At 38.7% G+C, this 18,366-nt stretch overlaps 1 protein-coding gene across 3 annotated transcripts in view; it reads right to left on the reverse strand.

The window, feature by feature from the left end:
* Nucleotides 1–18,366, reverse strand: part of NCOA2 (nuclear receptor coactivator 2) — a 193,223-nt gene that overhangs the window by 87,536 nt on the left and 87,321 nt on the right. For 2 of the 3 annotated variants that reach the window (XM_065628011.1, XM_065628013.1), the window contains exon 4: nt 7,141–7,238. The exons of the other annotated variant lie outside the window; for it this stretch is intronic. The gene's annotated coding sequence lies outside the window, so the exon portion shown is untranslated. The remainder of the gene's footprint in view (nt 1–7,140; nt 7,239–18,366) is intronic. 3 annotated transcript variants of the gene reach the window in all.

An 18,366-nucleotide genomic window follows, 5' to 3' on the forward strand; every position in this document is an offset into this window, starting at 1 on the left:
AGGCTCTTACCAGAGCCACTCACTCAGCTGCTTATGGATTAGCCTACGTCAGCCACCTCTAATAGGCCCAGGAATAGCAAGACTAGGCTTTAATAAGACAACAGAGGAAAAAATATCAGAGGAAGAAAGTAGCGTTTTTAAGACAACACACACAAAGTTTGCTCCATTGCCACTTTTAAAAAGGAGGTGGTCTGTTTTCACCAAAACATTTGTCAAAGAGGAGGAAGGTGGTACTACCGCAAAACATTGTTCAGGACACTGCATCATGATTTCAGGTTTGGGATTCCACCTCTCTTCTGTTATCAAGAATTGTTTCTGATTCTTAATACACAACGACAAAAGAAATGCAGCTTAATACTACTAAATCTCCCCTTAAACCACCAGATTAAAAACCAAAATACAATGACAGAACATTATTTGTATATATGCCAGTCACTCTTGTATCATTTTGTTTGTGGTGGTGGTCTAAATAAAAGGAAAACAAAACAAAAAAGAAAAAGAAAGACATTCCAAAACTATTTAATCTTCGAGTTGCATTTGACAAGTATCAAACTATGGCTGAAAAAAAATATTAAGCCTGCAAGCATTTTCACTGGAAGAGTCCAAATTCCCATTTAAGATGTTTATTTAGTCTAGAATTTTCCTTACCTTCACAATTATTAACAAACTTACTTACAAGGCTGATTTAGAAGCATAGTATTTCAAATGTACTGTGATTTAACATAAAACTTTGTGAACAGTATAGCTGACAAATGAAGCAAATCTAACAACATAGAAAAGGATAATATTATAGGAAACTTTGTATTTAAATAGCTTTCATTTCCAGTTGATGGTACTTCTGGAACAGTGAGTTAAGTACATTTTAACTCCTACTGAAACCTCTTTGCCAATCTCAGTTTCAAAACTGTTACTTGTCCACTTAAATCCCACACCAACTTTCCCCCCCTGCAGAAACCACCAAAGAGAAAGGGAAAAACCAGACCAGGGAGTGGGGAAATGAAACAACTGCTCTCACAAGTGTAAGGCGCCGTGGAAAAACTCAAATCCAGCAACATTTTCTAATCTCCTAAATATAACTGATACAAATGTACACATTACTTACAACACCAGTAAGCTTATACAGTTCGGTATGATTTTCAAGATGCCTCTTTCAGCAGTGAGAAAAATACAACCCATCAGAATTGACAAAGGCATTTAACGCATCTCTGTGGTGTGGGCATGCCTACATTAGGATTCAACTCCAGTTAACTGCCTGTCAAATACCAGTCTGTTTACTTTAGATAAAGCATATTCCTTTAATAAAAAGCTCAGGAAACTGGGTTCTGTAAGGCTAAAAAGCAAAAAGCAGAGGGTGAGCCAGAGAGCTCAGCATCATGTTTCCGTATCAGTTGTATACAGTTAAGCAATATACAGAGTTATCAAACCTATACATGAGGTATCAAACCTATCATATTTGAATTTGAGTTCCATCACTTATCAACCCGTTTCAATGACTTCACACAGCTGAAGAGGTCTTGGCCCTCCTGGTCACTAGGATCAACTTAGCATCTCTACACGCTTAGGTGCTATGTGATGTACAACCCAAGCTTGCACTGGAGCCTCAGCAAGAGCCACTTATTTGCACGCCACCTTTCACAGCTCTAGCCTGGTCATCAGAATAATGGTTGTTCAGTCCCAGAGTAGATACTGTTACTGAAAACACATGATCTCTCTTTTGCTACAGTTCAGAAAATACAGCTCTATGTGTCTTCTCTGGTGCCTAACCAAAAATTGAACTCACATTTCTGATTTCACACAGCTGCAGCAGTAAGAGGTTTTGTTATTCTCTTCTACCCAATCACCTGTTACTAGGAAGCATGTTGAAACTTCAGGCCACTCTTTTGAATGCCCTAAATTAAAACCCTGATTTGCAGGAAGTGTACCTAAACATTATCTAAAGCATTTCTACACATTTTCACATTGTTATCATGGTGAATGAACAACCTAGTCCACACATACCTACAACATACGCTTATATACTTCACACTTCCTTCTAAAATATTGAGATGCTCTCATAAGCATGCATTTAGTTTAACAGTGTAAAACAATGCATTTTCAATTTAAGAATGAAGAATTCAAGCATTCTTTGTTGCAGAAGGTTGCAAGTTAACAACAGACCGAAGTCAAACATACCTATATGAAAGTCAAATAAATGCCAGTACTCAGCTCTACAAATGGCCGTGGCCATAGTAAAGTTAGCAGCTGGCTATGAGGTGAATTAGACTTCATGTTGACATCCTCTGTCATTCAGGGATGTGCTGGTGCCCACATGAGGTTCACAACCCTGTACCACTTCTTGAAATCATATACCCAAGTCATCCTCTTCCATATGGTGCCCTGGCTTCCATCCTCTCTGCCTCTGGAATGCATTTAGAGCATCTCTCCCAGAAAACTCAGCATCCTCCTCAGCCTATAAGGCGCCTTGCCTCAGCCCGGGTCCCAGAGGGTGGCCTGGTGACAAGGATGTGGTCCCAAATGTTATGGGAGAGACCAGACAGGGTTTGGCCCCTATTCCTACACCATATTTGCATGAGCGAGTAGTTCTCCTCAGCAGTGCTTCCTGATGATACTGGTACCCACAACAGTATCATCCATTTATACTGGAGCAGCAGCATAAGACTTGAGAATAAAAAAAAAAAAAAAAAAAATTTACTCTTATCTTATTAAAGTTTGAAGAACAAATTTAATACTTGTTTTTTGAGAGAATACAGCAATATGCATAAAAGATAACACTTGTATCACCTCCCAACATGCAGAATTACAGTTTGGTACTTCATACAGATGTGTATTAGATGTAGGTCAAACTCTTGGCAAAGACAGAGTACTAAGTACACACATTGTTACTAAGCACAAAAAATTAATAGAACAAATGTCAGAGCCACACACAAGTGCCTTGCAAACACTCATGAAGTACGATTAACTTGATAAAAATTACATGTATGCAGTAGCCTGTGCACCCTAATCAAACATATTCTTAATACATACATGAGTTTAAATACTGATTTGTGAACATGAATAACAGTTACTAATGACTTCGAATTTCATGTCAGTCTTCATTCATCCCCTTCTATTTGCTTTAGTAAAATACTGCAACCAGCGATAACTAAACACGACGAAAGTTTAATTGCCATTTTAAAGCACAGCTTATAAATATCTTGTTACTTTAGTTAGTCAACTGCCAAGGAATAAAACCTTGTGGATGCAAGCTTGGTACACGCATCTGTGTGTGTGTACATATATACATACATATATATATATATGAATACAGACTGTGACCAAATAAAACATATATAGGAATGGCTGTATGAGTCAAATGAAAGAGACAGTTAGTGATTAGTCTGTCATGGAAGCTACTAGCAGATGCCTCCGGAAAAAGTACAAGGCAAATGCAGAATCATCCTTCCCCGATACCTCCTCTCTCTGTCTCTGACAATCAGGGGTTCAAGCTTAGCTGTGGTGTTGCCGTCCCTCCGCCTCCCTCTGAACCTATCTTCAGTTGTGCCTAATTCTTTCTTAAATCCCTATATACCTTTGGCCTCCACAATGCTTACAGGCAACACCCTATAAGCCCTACCACAGCTCCCTTAACAGCTGAAATGACATCCTGGAAAAAACTGAAGAGTTCTAAGGGGAAGTTATGACACAACTGAAATAAATCAGAATTTTATCACTGACTTCACTGAAGCTTGGATTTTCCTCCTAGTCTACTAGAGGAAGATGTCAAACTTATTTCTCTCTTTTGTAGGACATAAATCTCTCTATGGGCCTGACACAACTATGCCTGTATCCTGCAGCCCAAGGAAGACAGCGTTACTCTACTATTAAAGCTGAATGTTCATCATCAGCCATTTTATTCTCTTTGTAAAAATAAACTGAAATTAATTTGTGTTAATTGTGAAAGCATTTAATGGTAAAGAAGAATCTCAAGTGCTAAGAAAGAATTAGCATATATTCCAAGAATTTTTAATTTTGGAATATAATGACATGTAATTACTAAAGAAAGGAAGAAACACACTACATTCATAGAGGGACTTGACCAGAAGCCTGCAATCCACCACCCCAAAGTTAAAAATAACACACATTTAAAAGTAGTTGGAACAAACACCTGGAAAAACTTCAGGAAGAGCAGCAAAAATAATTTTATTACGACGCAGTTGTAACAGAAGTTTCTACATGAGAATCTTTTCTTAGACAGTTGCTAAATCACAATAGCCTATGCTGTCAGGAATGGAAAATCAGAGCACTACAGGATCCTGATGAAGTCTGTTTAGGGACAGCGTGCATAGGAAAAAATGAAATAGGAACAGCAAAGAGGAGATTCGGGTACATCACACATGGCAAATTAAGTGCATTTATTATAAACTTGTGGTTTGATTCTTCATTTAGGATTTTCACCAAATTCCTGTGATTTTCCTTATGCTCTGTAGCCCCACATCCCCACCAGCCCTTCCCAGTCCCTCACTGTACAACTTCAGCCGTCAGGGAAACTACCCACAGGGTTGGTCACAGACTCCTGGGTACCGAGAGCAGCCCACTTCTGAAACACACAGGCTTTCAGGTCTTACCCTTCACCTTCAGAGACTAAAGCTTTACCGGCTAATAATAATTTTTAGTCCAATTCAGGCATCCTTCTAGGCTTGCCACAGCTGAATGTAAGTAAGTAAGAAAAGCAGAGGAGGAATGCAGGCAGTAAGATGATTCCATCGGGATCTCCTCACAGGTACAGTGATTATCAACTTAGAAACAGTCCTCTCATTCACTCCACTAAGCTTGACTTGTAGACCCAGTCCGCAGTCCTTAACTCAGCTTTCTTATTAAAATTATGGGGCTACTCTAAAGTAGCATGCTAACAAATTTATTAACGAAGCAGAGTCTGAGAATCAAGGTTGTTTTCCCATGTTTCCTCATTTCTCCATGTTACTGGTCTAAGTAAATAAATAAAATGGGACTGCAAAAATATAACCAGCCAGTTGACTTCCTAATGACATTTGTTACTAAGTATCATGCTAAGAACTCTGGAGTGAAATTAAATATTCCAAAATACCCCTCTAGCTTAGACTTTCCAAGAAGAGTTTTGTTCTTGTAACATGGTATATTTTGCAATGCCATCATATCTTCCCTCTTTCCTTGCACAAGAAATTTACCTTACAGAGATGACAACAACAACAACACAGCAACACCTTTTGAACAGTACCAGCGTAACCTTGTTGACTACAGCAGAACACAGAATTTTGGAGAGTGGGCAAACAAAATAACTCGGGTCAAAGATAGTGCTTGAAGTTCTACATATGCTACATACCATACCTTCTGTAAGAAATTGCTTATGAAAGAAAACATCCCAACTTGAGCTTTGTGAGAGCACGGAGCCACCTGAAGAACAGTCTACATAAAAGGTTGACTTTGTTCAAATTTCCCCCCTTAATATGTTCTAAAAGGCATCAGGCAAACCAAAATGACCTACAAGCAGCAAAAATCTATTTTTCTACAAAACATAGGTGCTAACATTTCAGTAAGCACTACTCGGCCCCCACTATCTTGTTAGATCTTCCGTAATGAAATAAAGGAAGAAAACACAAGAAGCAGAGAGGAAGTTTCATTGTTCTTGCGGCTTCAACGTTTGGTGCCGCGAACGTGACGGGCTCTCAAGCCTGTCCTCAACGGCACCGCCTGCCCCAGGCCTCTGTATCAAAATGTAGGTATACTGCAATTAAAATAATCAAACCAAGACAAGAGAGAACAAGCAAATAAATATTGCTAACTTGTTTGTGTTTCTGGCTCTGCCCTCCCAGTATGAAATAAAGTGTCTTCAAACACATACTACATTAATTTGAAAAACAATAATATTTTCCTTCCCCCCTCCTATCTCAAAGTAGCATGAGTTTTTCAAAGTTCGAAATAAAATAAACTAAGGCATTTCCTGTATGCATTTAGTTAATTATTAAACGGGTTTTAAGCATGATAGTCACCACCACTATTTCAATATGAACCAGGAAAGCACACTTTTAGCAAACTGCCAGTGCACTGCAGTAATGACCTGTTACATGCCTCTCCGACAATCCTGCCCTTAACTTTGGAGGCAAAATTCTAGAGAAGTGACAATCAGCACTCCTATGTAAATACAAACACTTCATGTGATTTGTGTGTGTGTGTGTTTAGTCTGGGATTAGTATTATTTCTGTGAGGTAAAGAGCAATGCTGGGCTTAACGCTGTGTACGACAGAAAAATAAAGCCAACAAGCCTGCAATAACTTCCCGGGCAAGGGAGACAGCATACTACCTTCGCTTAACACAAGAAACTATCTATATGCTTTTTCAAGGGATATTATTATTTAATTAATCTGCAATATTAAATGCTGCCCTCCCAAGGTTAAAAGAAAGGTAAATACTGCCAAGATATTTAGTGACATCAGCATGCATAACCATGAGATAAATACAAGGTCTGAAGATTAACTGGAATGTCATTCTGTTCACGGGATCGCATACTTGTAAAGAAAACTATTAAGATTAGAGAATAGAGAAAGTTATATAATGACTATGAATGTTTCAGTGTGTTTTGTCTACTTAAGCTCTTGGTCAGAAAGAGAAAGCTTTATTGCAAAAACATCTCGGTCTGACTTAGTCTGTACTTTTTCATGTGCATAGAAATTACTGAATATTGAACAGTAATTACTGCAATGAAAAAGACACTCTCGGGCTCCACCTCCTCTTGACAATGGGAAAAAATAGATGGGTCTGTGTATTATTCTGGATGCCAGAAAACTTGCTTACAAAAATATTTCCTGTGCACTAAGATATATTTAGCCTCATAGAGCCATAAAACTGTCACAGGCAACCACAAGTACACCTGTAGCCATTAAAAAGGGGGCAACCTACAGAACCTGGAGAATAAAATATACATTATTTCTTTGCATTTGTTATTCAGAAACATTATCTTTAAACTCTCTTGCTGAAAAAGATATTAGCTCTTCCTCTCACTCCTCCAAACCAATATCCTCCTTACCCCCCCCACAACACTCAGACACCTCCGATGCACACACAGGAGCACACGTACGTGCAAAAAGCGAGCGCTAACAATGAAGTCACGACACTTCAGAAACACACCTTGTCGTCTTCCAGCCTTTGCAGTTGAAGGCAGATCTCACTAGTTTTTCTGCGTCTTCAGATCGAGATGTAGATAAATTCCCCGTCCATCACACTAGCTTTTGATTAAAAACGGGAGGAGGAAAAAAAAAAAAAAAAAAAAAAAAGGAAAAATAATAATAATAAAAAGGTGACAATTATCACCAAATTTACAGCCTTAAAAATATCAGCTCGCCGTTATCCCAAACCTGTGTTATGTCTTGATGTAAACCAAAGCACATGCTGAGTGAGGACGTGCGCACACAGCAGCTTATCATCTCTGTCATCTGCTTCTAATGACAGCTGACAAACGGGCCACGCTAATCCTTCCCTAACTGCTGATCAGAGAGATCCCCCTTTGACAATCCAGCATGGTGGAGTACTCGAAAATTCCTCCTGCTTCTGTTCTGTTGCTGCTCTAAAAAGCAGTTTCCTTTTCATTGAGATAATAGCCTTTTCTGCAGTCACGTGGCAGCCGGGCTACATTAGCAGAGCTTGATGATAATAGACAGAGTAACTCCCCTCCCTCCCGTGTGCTGATTTTAAGGGTACGACTCCAGGAGAAACCCAAACCTGGCACGCTTGAAATCATTTTGCATCCTCCTCTGTCGAAAGGCAAACTGTGCTGTCGGTGGAGAAGAGAAAGACGCGTGCTCTTTCTACTTCTTGCATCAAAACTAATTAACAAATACATTTTTAGGCAGTGCCTTCGTAGAGGCGCACACACTGATCATAAACATGTCATATGAGACCAAACTGAATATTAAGGATGCTTAATACCGAATATCTGGCATGCTAGAATTACTTTTTTTTCCCCCTAGAGTACTTTAATTTTTTCCCCTGTAATTTTAGTTCTACTGCAATAAATATTCTTCTCTCAGTAACATCCTATGGTTCAACTCCTCCCAGCACCCAACTCTCCTGCAAATACAAAAAAGCACAAATAACAAATGATTCGCACTACAACCTTCAGCACGAATGCCTTTTTTTTTTTTTAAAAAAGGAACATCATTTATCTTCCTTTAACTCAGTATCCTGCCAAAATCTTGAGCATTTTTTAAAATATACTGCCCAATGCGGAAAGCTAAGCTCCAGCTTCAGAGTTCCTATCCCTCCTGAGTGCCAAGCCCTGGGCAGGTTTGCACCTCACCATTCAGAAGTTTTCCTGCTTGTAAAAAGCGAAGTACACATGCAACCACACTGCTCTGTCCTACCTTCACTGAAGCATTTCACAGACTGCAAGCAGAACAAAACTTTCCTTTTCTGCAGTGGCACACTGTTTCCCTGTTACCTTGGCGCACAGCACAAAGACATCCAAATTGTTCCCCAGGGTCTGTCTGCCTCTGACAGCGCTGGGCAGTGCAGGACGGCACGGACCAGAGCAGCCATTCACCTGACATCTCAGCATCAGGGTTTGTAAACTGTTTAAGAAAGTTGGGATGAAGCATCTTAAGGTAATTTTCAAGCCTGCAAAACAACTTCTGCAGCTTTGTACCTTGCTATTTTTCCAATCTGAACTGGGAAACAGAATTACCTCCTTTTCACCTTCTACTTCCATCTTTTCCCATTACGCCAGACCATTCACCTCAAAGACAACACTGATCATAAATTTACAGTTTTTCTAGAAACTGAGAAGGTCAGTGTGAGAGACAGCGGTTGTACTTATAGGAAAAAAAGGTGGAAATTGTGAGGAAATAGTGTCTATCCTGTATACACCATCTTTGCCAGTGTTGCCCTGTCACGTTTTCTGTTTATTCCTTTCCCCCGGGACAGCCTGACTCAGGAAAGTGGCCCTGCCCAGGGCTCTGGAGGGGGTCCCTGCTCCAAGGTCACCATCAAAGCTGAGGCACAACCTTTCTGCAGTGGAGAAGCTGGAAACAGAATGGGAACAGGGCCCCTTCTGCAGCAACATGAACCCTTTTTTCTACTCTTCCCTTCCCTACGCTTTAGAAAGATCCTAAATCCAGGAGGAAATAATCTGGTTCCATAAGGCGACTATATAATACACTATATTCAGCAGAAAAACATACAAAATGTATACACTAAATTGAATATTTTATTTTGCTGGTTCTTTCTAATTATGTCACTCCATCTCAAAGTGCAACACTACATAAGGTGAGCAGAATTAATATTATTTAGAGCTACATATAACTTTAAGACCAACAAAACAAGAACTGCTTTGCGACCTTAGCTTCCTTTTATTAAAACAAATTGTCACTTGCATTTTCTATATTAATTCCTCAGTTGAAGGAAGGTGCACCAAGCATACTGGTTAAATTGGAAAATCATACAAATGTGGGAAAAACTGTGAAGATTACAGAGGGCATCTCTGATATTCAAGAAAATATATTAATAGACAAGAACCAGAAGGAAAATTGTACTTGTGAAGTACAAATCTAAAGAAAATATAAAAAATTGGAGCATACCAGTCAGATACCACAGCTAGAAGTGTACTACTGATATTTACAGGAATCATAGGATGAGAAATTCAAAGACAACACAATATGGTGAGCACAAACACAATAATCATGGTGTTAGGGAGGGAATTATTTGTAAATAAAAAGGAGGTAACAGAAAAGCGTCGTTGTAGCAATAAAATACGAATTTAAGACTGAAAGGAGTGAAAGGATACAGATGTTGCTAAAAAGATTGCTTAGTGAAGAACAGAGTACAGATAAAGCACATGGAGAAGAGGGAACATACTACTGATGTGGTACGTTCTAGACAAAAGGGAAAGAAGAAATTAATGAAAAAAAATCCTGTTAGAAAACACCTGTCTGAATATAAATAAGGAAACATGCAAGTGCAAAGGAGGAAAGGTCTTTGGTTTTACCAGGGAGCAAATATATGCTTCCAATGGAAACAACAGAATTGTTGCTTCCCTTCAGTTTCACAGGAATCGTACACATAATTGGGGGACGAGCAAGTGACCTTTAAAACTAATTCTGGCACTACAGATTTTTGTCATATTAGGATGAGACACACATCTTACACAGCTGAAGAGATTTATCTAAGTTTTCTTTAAGAAATACATTTCCTCAATACTTCATTTGGTTTGCCCAGCCACAGGTGGCTTTGCAGGAGACATAAGGAAACTGTACCTTCACTACAACATTTACAATCTATGTTTTCACATGATCAAACAATTGAAATTGATAAACAGAAAACTGCTTTCATTGCATGCATTTCACAGTTCTCTTGAGTTTGCATTTTCTTTTTCTTCCTTTATTTTCTCTTAAGAAAGAGTGAATTGGGCAGAGACAAGGACATGCCATGACACAATCTGGCATTGTCTGCCCTTCTCCTAACATACCTGCAGCTGAGGAAGAGACCGGTAAAGCAATCCCAAAACATCTTTTCAACCTTTTTAGTCCCAAACCATGATTTCTTTAGTCCTTACTCTCACCCTTTAAGCCATATCCAGGAGAATCCATTTCCACCTTCATAATCCCTTTAGTCCCCTCAGTTCGGAGTACCCAAAGGGGAACCATAATTGCCAGCTATAGTGACAGCCCTTGTTTACCCTGCAGAATAGTAAGACACTTCAAAATGTGTTTGAAAGATTACCAAGGTGACTCGCTAGGCTTCATGCAAGGCAAGTGGCCACTGACTTTTAGGAAAGCTGACTAGGCAGCATTAAGCACTGCTCATGGGAAAGACTGGAAGGGCAAAGCCCTCCACCAGCATGGAGAACAAGCAGCAGAAACTATTGGGACTGACTTCCAAGAAGCACAATAAGTGTATTGCTGCTTCAGTCAGGAACAAAGACAGCAGGATGATTTTTCATGTGTTACATTTAAATAAATGTAGAAGCAAGCATACAAGTTTCAAATGTTAGGTAAATTTTTAAAATTCTTCTATTCAAACACTAACAAAAACGTTAGAGGTTTCAAGCCAAAACTGGAAACCCATTGATTTACATATCAATGACATTAACATTTTATCCCTTCAGAAACTCCTAATCCACCACGACTTGAAAGCTAAGTAGATTTTTGTCTCTCCTTTCACCAGCTGAGGAAAAATGAATAGGATACTGTAGATAAATCTAGTTTTTCTGACCTTTGCATCTCCTATTGAGAGACACAAGAATCGTATGAAATGTATTTCCACTGGAATTTGGAGCACTTGGCATTTCTCAGTAGTCAGTCTCTGTATTAGCACTACATATACCTACAGTGCTAAGTACCTTGTGACTTCTCTCTATACAAGGGCAATGAAAAGACACTCCTTCCTTTCTCAGTGTCTCAGATATTTCTGTTGACTTCTTTTTGTAGTATGAAAATGCCCATGCTTCTTGAACACAGCTTACCAAGGCTCTCATAACTTCTGAAGTGCGTACCCAGCCACCCACTCGGAGTATTCTGTGTGCAAGTTTCTGCAATATCTAGCTGGAGAATTCAATACTGCAGTGTGTACTATATATAGCGATTAAGTTCTGTATGGGCATGTCCATTGACGATTGTGCAGCTTCTTTTTTTTTTTTAATATGACTTTGTGTTTACTGAGATTTTTGAGTAATGGTGGGGATTTCTTTTTAAAAATCTGTACAGCTTCACTCTCTTACCTCTGATTAAGAAGGCAGATGGAAGAAGAAAAAAGGTGTCTTTCTGAGTGATCTGGAAATGGTCAGCTCCTGGCTCAGCTCCTTCTCCTCTTGCAAACTAAAAAAGGTCAGATCCTCTGCTCAGAGTCTCTGCCTCAGGCTGCTTGCTGGTGCTCTCTATAGGTTGCACACAGCGAGGTGCCTTCTGGTGGAGATGGGCCCCAACCCACAGAGAGACAAGTTCAAGAGGGTGGGTTCCTTCCATCCGCGCTGACGGAGAGGAACCCAGCACAGGAAGCTGAGCAAGCAGAGAAAACCAGAACCAGAGTGGAAATACTACAGCACAGAAATAAATGTTGTATTAACATGATACGTTACATAAATGTAATAACATCTAGTGCTGCCATCCGTGTTTAATGGAATGTAGCTAAATTATGAAGAGTCCAGGATTTCTTTTTAAATAAATGACTTTTAGCTCTACAGAATATGCCTTTCAGTGAATACATTTTTAAAATCAGCTCAAACTCTTTATTTCACCTCAGAAGTACTTCCATGGGAAAAGATTTCTGATAATAAAAGGTTCCTGAAATCTGTGGACCAACAGCTGGCAAGATTCAATGGCTGACACTTAAATTAGACAAAAGTTTAAATAAGACAGAAGTCAGACTAGAAAACGATTATTATTAATAGCGGGACAAAATAATACAAATTCGTCCAAGGGCAAGGTAGATTTTCTCAGCTGAAACAAATATATTTCTAAATGACATCATATGACTCAAGCAAGGTAGAGGGTTAAGGAATAAATCATTTGGTGAAATTTCATGGTCTCTGATAACCAGGCAGAGCAGCACAGTGTAATACTCCATCTGGCCATAACAGCAATGCTGTGTGAACTTGGCAAGATCTGATACACTGCCCGTGGCTTTCCTTGAAACAGAAAGTTGCTGTTGTGTTTAATGCAAGTAGGACCTCTACCTTTAGTCCGGGATACAGCAAATTACCATACCTGGTGATGAATACATGGGTCTCTGCACCTTGATCTCTCCCCAAAGAGAAAGTTAACATTTCCCAGTAAGTCATAAAAGTCTCATGTCTCGTCTATGTTCAGTAGTTATCCTCTAACTGCTAGTGGGGCTTGCGGGCATCACTGTGCATTTGAAAAGCCATTTCCCAAGAGCAGCAAGAAGGAGCCACACAGACTGTTATCTTGCAGACCCTGAAATTCTGGGCTTTCATATCCCTCCAAGAGAATGATTACAAGAAGCTTCACATGGGAGAAACTGGAACACAGAACAGCTGCTCCTTACAAATTTGGGAATAAATAATAAGCTAATTTAATGCTGCATCATCCACTCTAGCTAAATCTTACAAACACAACAAATAGCACTAAGTCAGTGTAAATGCTGAACGGTAAACAGTGATGAACAGTAAACAGTGAGGACTGACCGCATGCCTTAACCATTAGGAATTTAGAGCTCAGTAAAGCAGGGTCATGCCCCAAATTTCGGTATTACTAAACATCCAGAATATCAGTGGATGATACAAGGTAGAGAAGAGAAACTAAAGAAAGTCAGCTGTTCTGGTAAGAGCTTTAAAGTGTTCTGGTGATAATTTCTATCAGAATCTGACAGAATCATGAAAACAAAACAAAACAAAACAAAAAAACCCCCAAAACTGTTTAACTGAGCCCAAGCACAAGGGCTGTCAGAGATAACACTATTTGATGAGAAAACTAAGAACCAGAGAATGCAGCTGACCAAGTAAAACAAAAGTGAAAGGAAAAGTATCAGCAGCTGGAATTCATTTGATTTACCAGAAAATAATTACTCTGATATTAAACAAAATCAACTTAGTCTGTGCTCCTTTTAATAATGAGGCTGACACAACAAAACTGAGATTTAACTGAAATACTGTGAAAATTCAAGAACTACAAATTTTACTTGGTGAAGGTAAAAGAGAAAAAAAAAAACAACAAACTTGTGGTAATACAATGGTAATCACTGAATGTAGGGTATTAAGGAATACTTAAAACAATGAGTTATGTGTTCAACAGAAACTGGACTTGTTCACTTCTCGTCCAACAGAAGTGCAGGTTTGCTACTAGTGCCAGTAATAACAAATGACAGCTCTAAAACACAGAAGGCAATACTCATTTCATCTAAATAAAGAAGCAGCAAAAAATTAGGCATGCAGATAATTATTTGCAGTAGAAACAAGACATAACATTCTAACAGAGACCTAAAGCTGAGCAGAAATGCTACACAATTTCAAATAAGCCCTAGTGTGGTTAGTGTTGAATATTTAAGTCTATGATTAGAGAGGAAACGTGCCAGGACTTGGGTCTATTGCTAACTCTTAAGAGAAAAGTTCAACACACTGAATTCCAAACCAGAAATCTACTTTTCAACTTCAGTTTGTTCTAGGTTTTTCCCTAAAACAAACTGCAAAGTAGGTGTGTATGTACGACTGAAGGGAAAGGCTGAGAAATAGAACAGAGCTCAATCATTTGAATTTGAAATATTTAGAACATATAGAAAATCCTGCCCCATACCGAGAACTCCTACACACACATATTGATGTTATATTGTATAATACATCAATATGAAAAGTTGAAGTCAGACGTAATCTTTGAAAACTGATGGCAGGCACATTACAACTGCTTCCAACTGCAAATAGCAGGGCTGACAGATCTTCCCTCGATGTGAAATTAGTGGCCCCTGCCATGTTTACACATTTTGAATTTTCCACAAAAGCAATCTCAAAAGCATTACCTTACTCTAATCTAACAAAAAGATCAACAACATGGATGGCACATTTCATTTTCTGCGCTTAAGCATGTTGTACTGAATTACAAGATGATAACAAGGTCACTTAAATAGGGAGAAAAGTCAAGTTTGAAACAATACATGGCTATTACATTGCTTTACCTTTCAAACACATGGCTGTCATGACTCTCATCTTGAAACTGCAGTACTTCACAGTTCACAGGACTATTTATTAAAACCCTTAGCAAATCACCCTTAATAAGAGATTTATGAGTTATTTAGATTTTTACAAATTGCCTGTTCCAGGTTCTTAAGAACTCACATCTTCTAAGCTTCAAGTTAATAAGGTAATAATAAATAACATTGCATAAGCCATTTACCTCGAGTGAAGTATCCTTCTGAGAAGAGATCAGCCAAGTCCCTGAAATTAATTGTCCCTTCTCCCGTGCAATTTCTTTCCCAAAACTGCAGAGAAAAGTGGCAGGGCATGCAACACATCAAGACAAAAAGGCCTCACACAGAACATTTTGCTGGCAGTTTTAACAGCAGTATGGCAAAAGAAGACAGAGATGATCTGTGAAATGATCTGGACGTAAAGTCATATATGGTTTTCAAAAGTCAGAAATTCAACCACAAGCCAACAGAGCAGCAAAGCAACCGTGAGAAAACTGACGCACTCTGTGCATCCAAACTACGCCTCTACCTGAGAAGCAAGATGCTCTGTGGGATCATCACCTTCGACACCAAGTGTACGGCCACTATTGCTGTCCAAGGGCAACCCAGCCTCCCTCACTTGCTAAGCAACATTTCAAGACCATCTCGCGGTTTTGTTCCATGACGTGCATTTGTATCAACTGATTTACAGATGACGCTGTGGTGCTAATTTTGACTGATAAGGCCATGTAGTCATTGGAAGGTTGATTTGCTCTTTATTGCATATGATGAGAGTTGTGGGTTTGGGATGCTGTTGTTTTGGAACATCTACACAAACTCTCTGATAAGCTCCTTGGATTTTGGAAATCATTTCTAACTTAGCTCAGCAGAGCCACGGTTCAGGGATGGTCACTTGTTCTCCCAGACAACTGCCCAATAGGGGTGGATACAATATAATTTAAGTGAACTAAGGCTATTAATGAATATTAAAGGAAGTTTTGTTCTCAAAGTGGAGTGATTCTCTTGATAAGCATGTTTGACACTGCATGTGTTTCCTGATATTATTATTCAAAGAAATTTAAGGTATTAGTGGGTGCAACACAGCAATGGCTGCCCATAAATCTAAGCCCTTACAGACCAGTAGGCAAAGATGTTGAAATAAAAAAAAAAAAAAAAAAAAAACACGGAAAGAAGCCAATAACGAATGGCAAATGTATGTCCCTATTAGCCAAGAGAGATGCAGTTTTTTAAATCACCTCCTCTGAGGACTTTGGATTTAACACAATTCTGAATATGCTAGCTGCACATACTATATATATATATACAGGCATATACTAGTTGGCACTGAGGAGGGGTCATATCTGAAAACAACTTTTGAGAGGTGCAACAAGGGAGAGCCCCTACTGCAACTAATGAGCGTTGCGTTGGGAATTAATTAACAGGGTCAATTAAAATGTCTCCATTTTAGAAAAACAGGCAATATAAGATTACAGCTCCTGGCTGCAATGTTGTTCTTCTCTACTAAAGCAGGGTTTTAAAAAAACTTCTGTGGTGGCAATATTATTTTATGAGTTTAAATATTTCATAATACAAGGAGAAAAAACGCCAAAGGGAATACTGAGCCAGGTATAGCCCAACATAACGCTAATATTAACATTTGTATTTGCAATGGAGATTACTGAGAAGGATAAGGAGAAAGAAGAGGAAGTGATAAAGTACCCATTTAGGTTTTAGCTACTTAGGAAGCTTCCATGACACATGATCCCTGCAATCTTTAATGCATCACACTCACTTAATATCTGTGTTATATGTAAATTTATATAGATGAATTACCTTTATTAATATATAGCCTGCGGTACCTCAACCACTCTCAGAGTCAGAGCAGTGGGCAGATAAGAAAAATCAGAGCAGCAAAGTCCTAAGACTCTACAGCTGTGAAGAGGGCTAGATTAAAGTATCAAATAAATAAAAAGAACAAGCAAAATGATGCCTAAAGCATAATGGAAGAGAACCAAGATGGAAGGCAACATGAAGGGAACTATTTCCGAGCAGATGGCTCCTTTTAACCAGACAATTTACTACGGCCTACAAGTACAGTCTTCAAAACAAACTGTATTAAGACATGTAGAAGTAACTTTTCTTTGAACGATGGTCTCAAAAATCTCTTACTTGCGTATAGTACTGCCTCCCTTCTCCATCACAATTTTCTTTCTAGTAACATCTCGTTAATCTTTCCAACTGGATGTGACCTCAGCTGTAAAACTGCACTTCACCCAACAGTGCAGAGGAGAAGCAAAGTTACTCAAGAGTTTGTTATCCCCAGGGGAGTTATAAAATCTGTGCAAGAACCCTCTTGCCTCTATTGTCTGTATTAGAAAGTCTGGGCCTATCCCAAACAGTTAAAGACTTTTGGATTTAGCTAGATACAACTCTGACCTAATATTTGGACTTCGATTAAAGGCCAAGCAAGTTTATGCTAATGTCACGGATATCAATGCTAGATAATTCAAGCGTGCTCTGCTGAAGACCATTCCTTAAACTCTTTCAGAGGGAAAGACTGACAAAGAGAAATGCAATTATTAAAGCAGCATATCTCAGCAGGAACTTGTATAACAGTTCTCTAAAATCTGTGCTAGCTGCCTACTGATTTCCCAAGCACAGATGAAGACGTTCTCATTGAAGTGTAAAGTCCTGACTCGCAACATGCCCATTCATGCTTTCCATGTGGTTTTAGTATATATATCTACCTATATGTCTATATATATATAGCTTGTCTTGTACAACACACACCTATCTTGGATAACACAGACCTAAATTAATAAAATACGTTCTATAAATAGTGTGCAGAGAACACGCCTTTTGTCCTCTTTTATACTTTGATGACAAGTAAGGCCTACAACAAACGCTACAAAACATAAAAAAAGAAAAATCAGTTTCTTTCAAAGTATACTGTTGGCATTCCAAATACTTGGAAATGGATAATGGCTATGAGTATTAGTAATCACCTACAAGTCAAGTGATCTGTTACCCTACCACAATTTTGATGCCATGAAATTCTTACGCCTTTACTTCAAAAGCCAACCTTCCCCCCGCCTCTGACTATTCTTCATGATCTTCTCGTATTCATTCTTTATTTTTAAAATCCTTATTATTTTGAAAACTGCATTTGCAATTGTCAGAAGAAGCTGCGTATTAACACTTGAAACCAATTCCTTGGAGATACCAAAGTCTCCATATTATCACATATTCATACACACAAAGATTATATTAGATTTCATACGACAAATACTTCTTCTCTAAGTAGAGCTCTGAAGGTATGACTTCTGTTCTCCAGGGAAAAAGGAACAGACAGGATTTCTATAACTCTACAGTCTGCATGCTGTGCATGTCATGTAGCAATAAATAATTCATATTTTGACCTTATGGGATACCTTTTACTCATGGACTTCAAAGAGCTTTTGCAAAGGTGGATATATGTTTTATTATCTGCAGTTTATAGATCTCAGGATGAACAGAGAAATAAAACGACCTATGCAAGGTCATTCAGTAAGCCAGGTGCATTTAAGTGGGTAATACCAGGCATGCTGCCTTTTTACTCAGGTTGCAACTTACAGCGATACTATGAAAACAGTCAGATACTGCCTTGAACTACAACAATACCCACGAGAAAGAACAATGGATGTTGGCTCTTTTACAAATATAGAAGTCTAAACATATTCATGAAAGGAAAGGAGAAATCACAGGACA

The sequence above is a fragment of the Caloenas nicobarica genome, chromosome 2, assembly GCF_036013445.1.
Source record: "Caloenas nicobarica isolate bCalNic1 chromosome 2, bCalNic1.hap1, whole genome shotgun sequence".
NCBI lineage: Eukaryota > Metazoa > Chordata > Aves > Columbiformes > Columbidae > Caloenas > Caloenas nicobarica.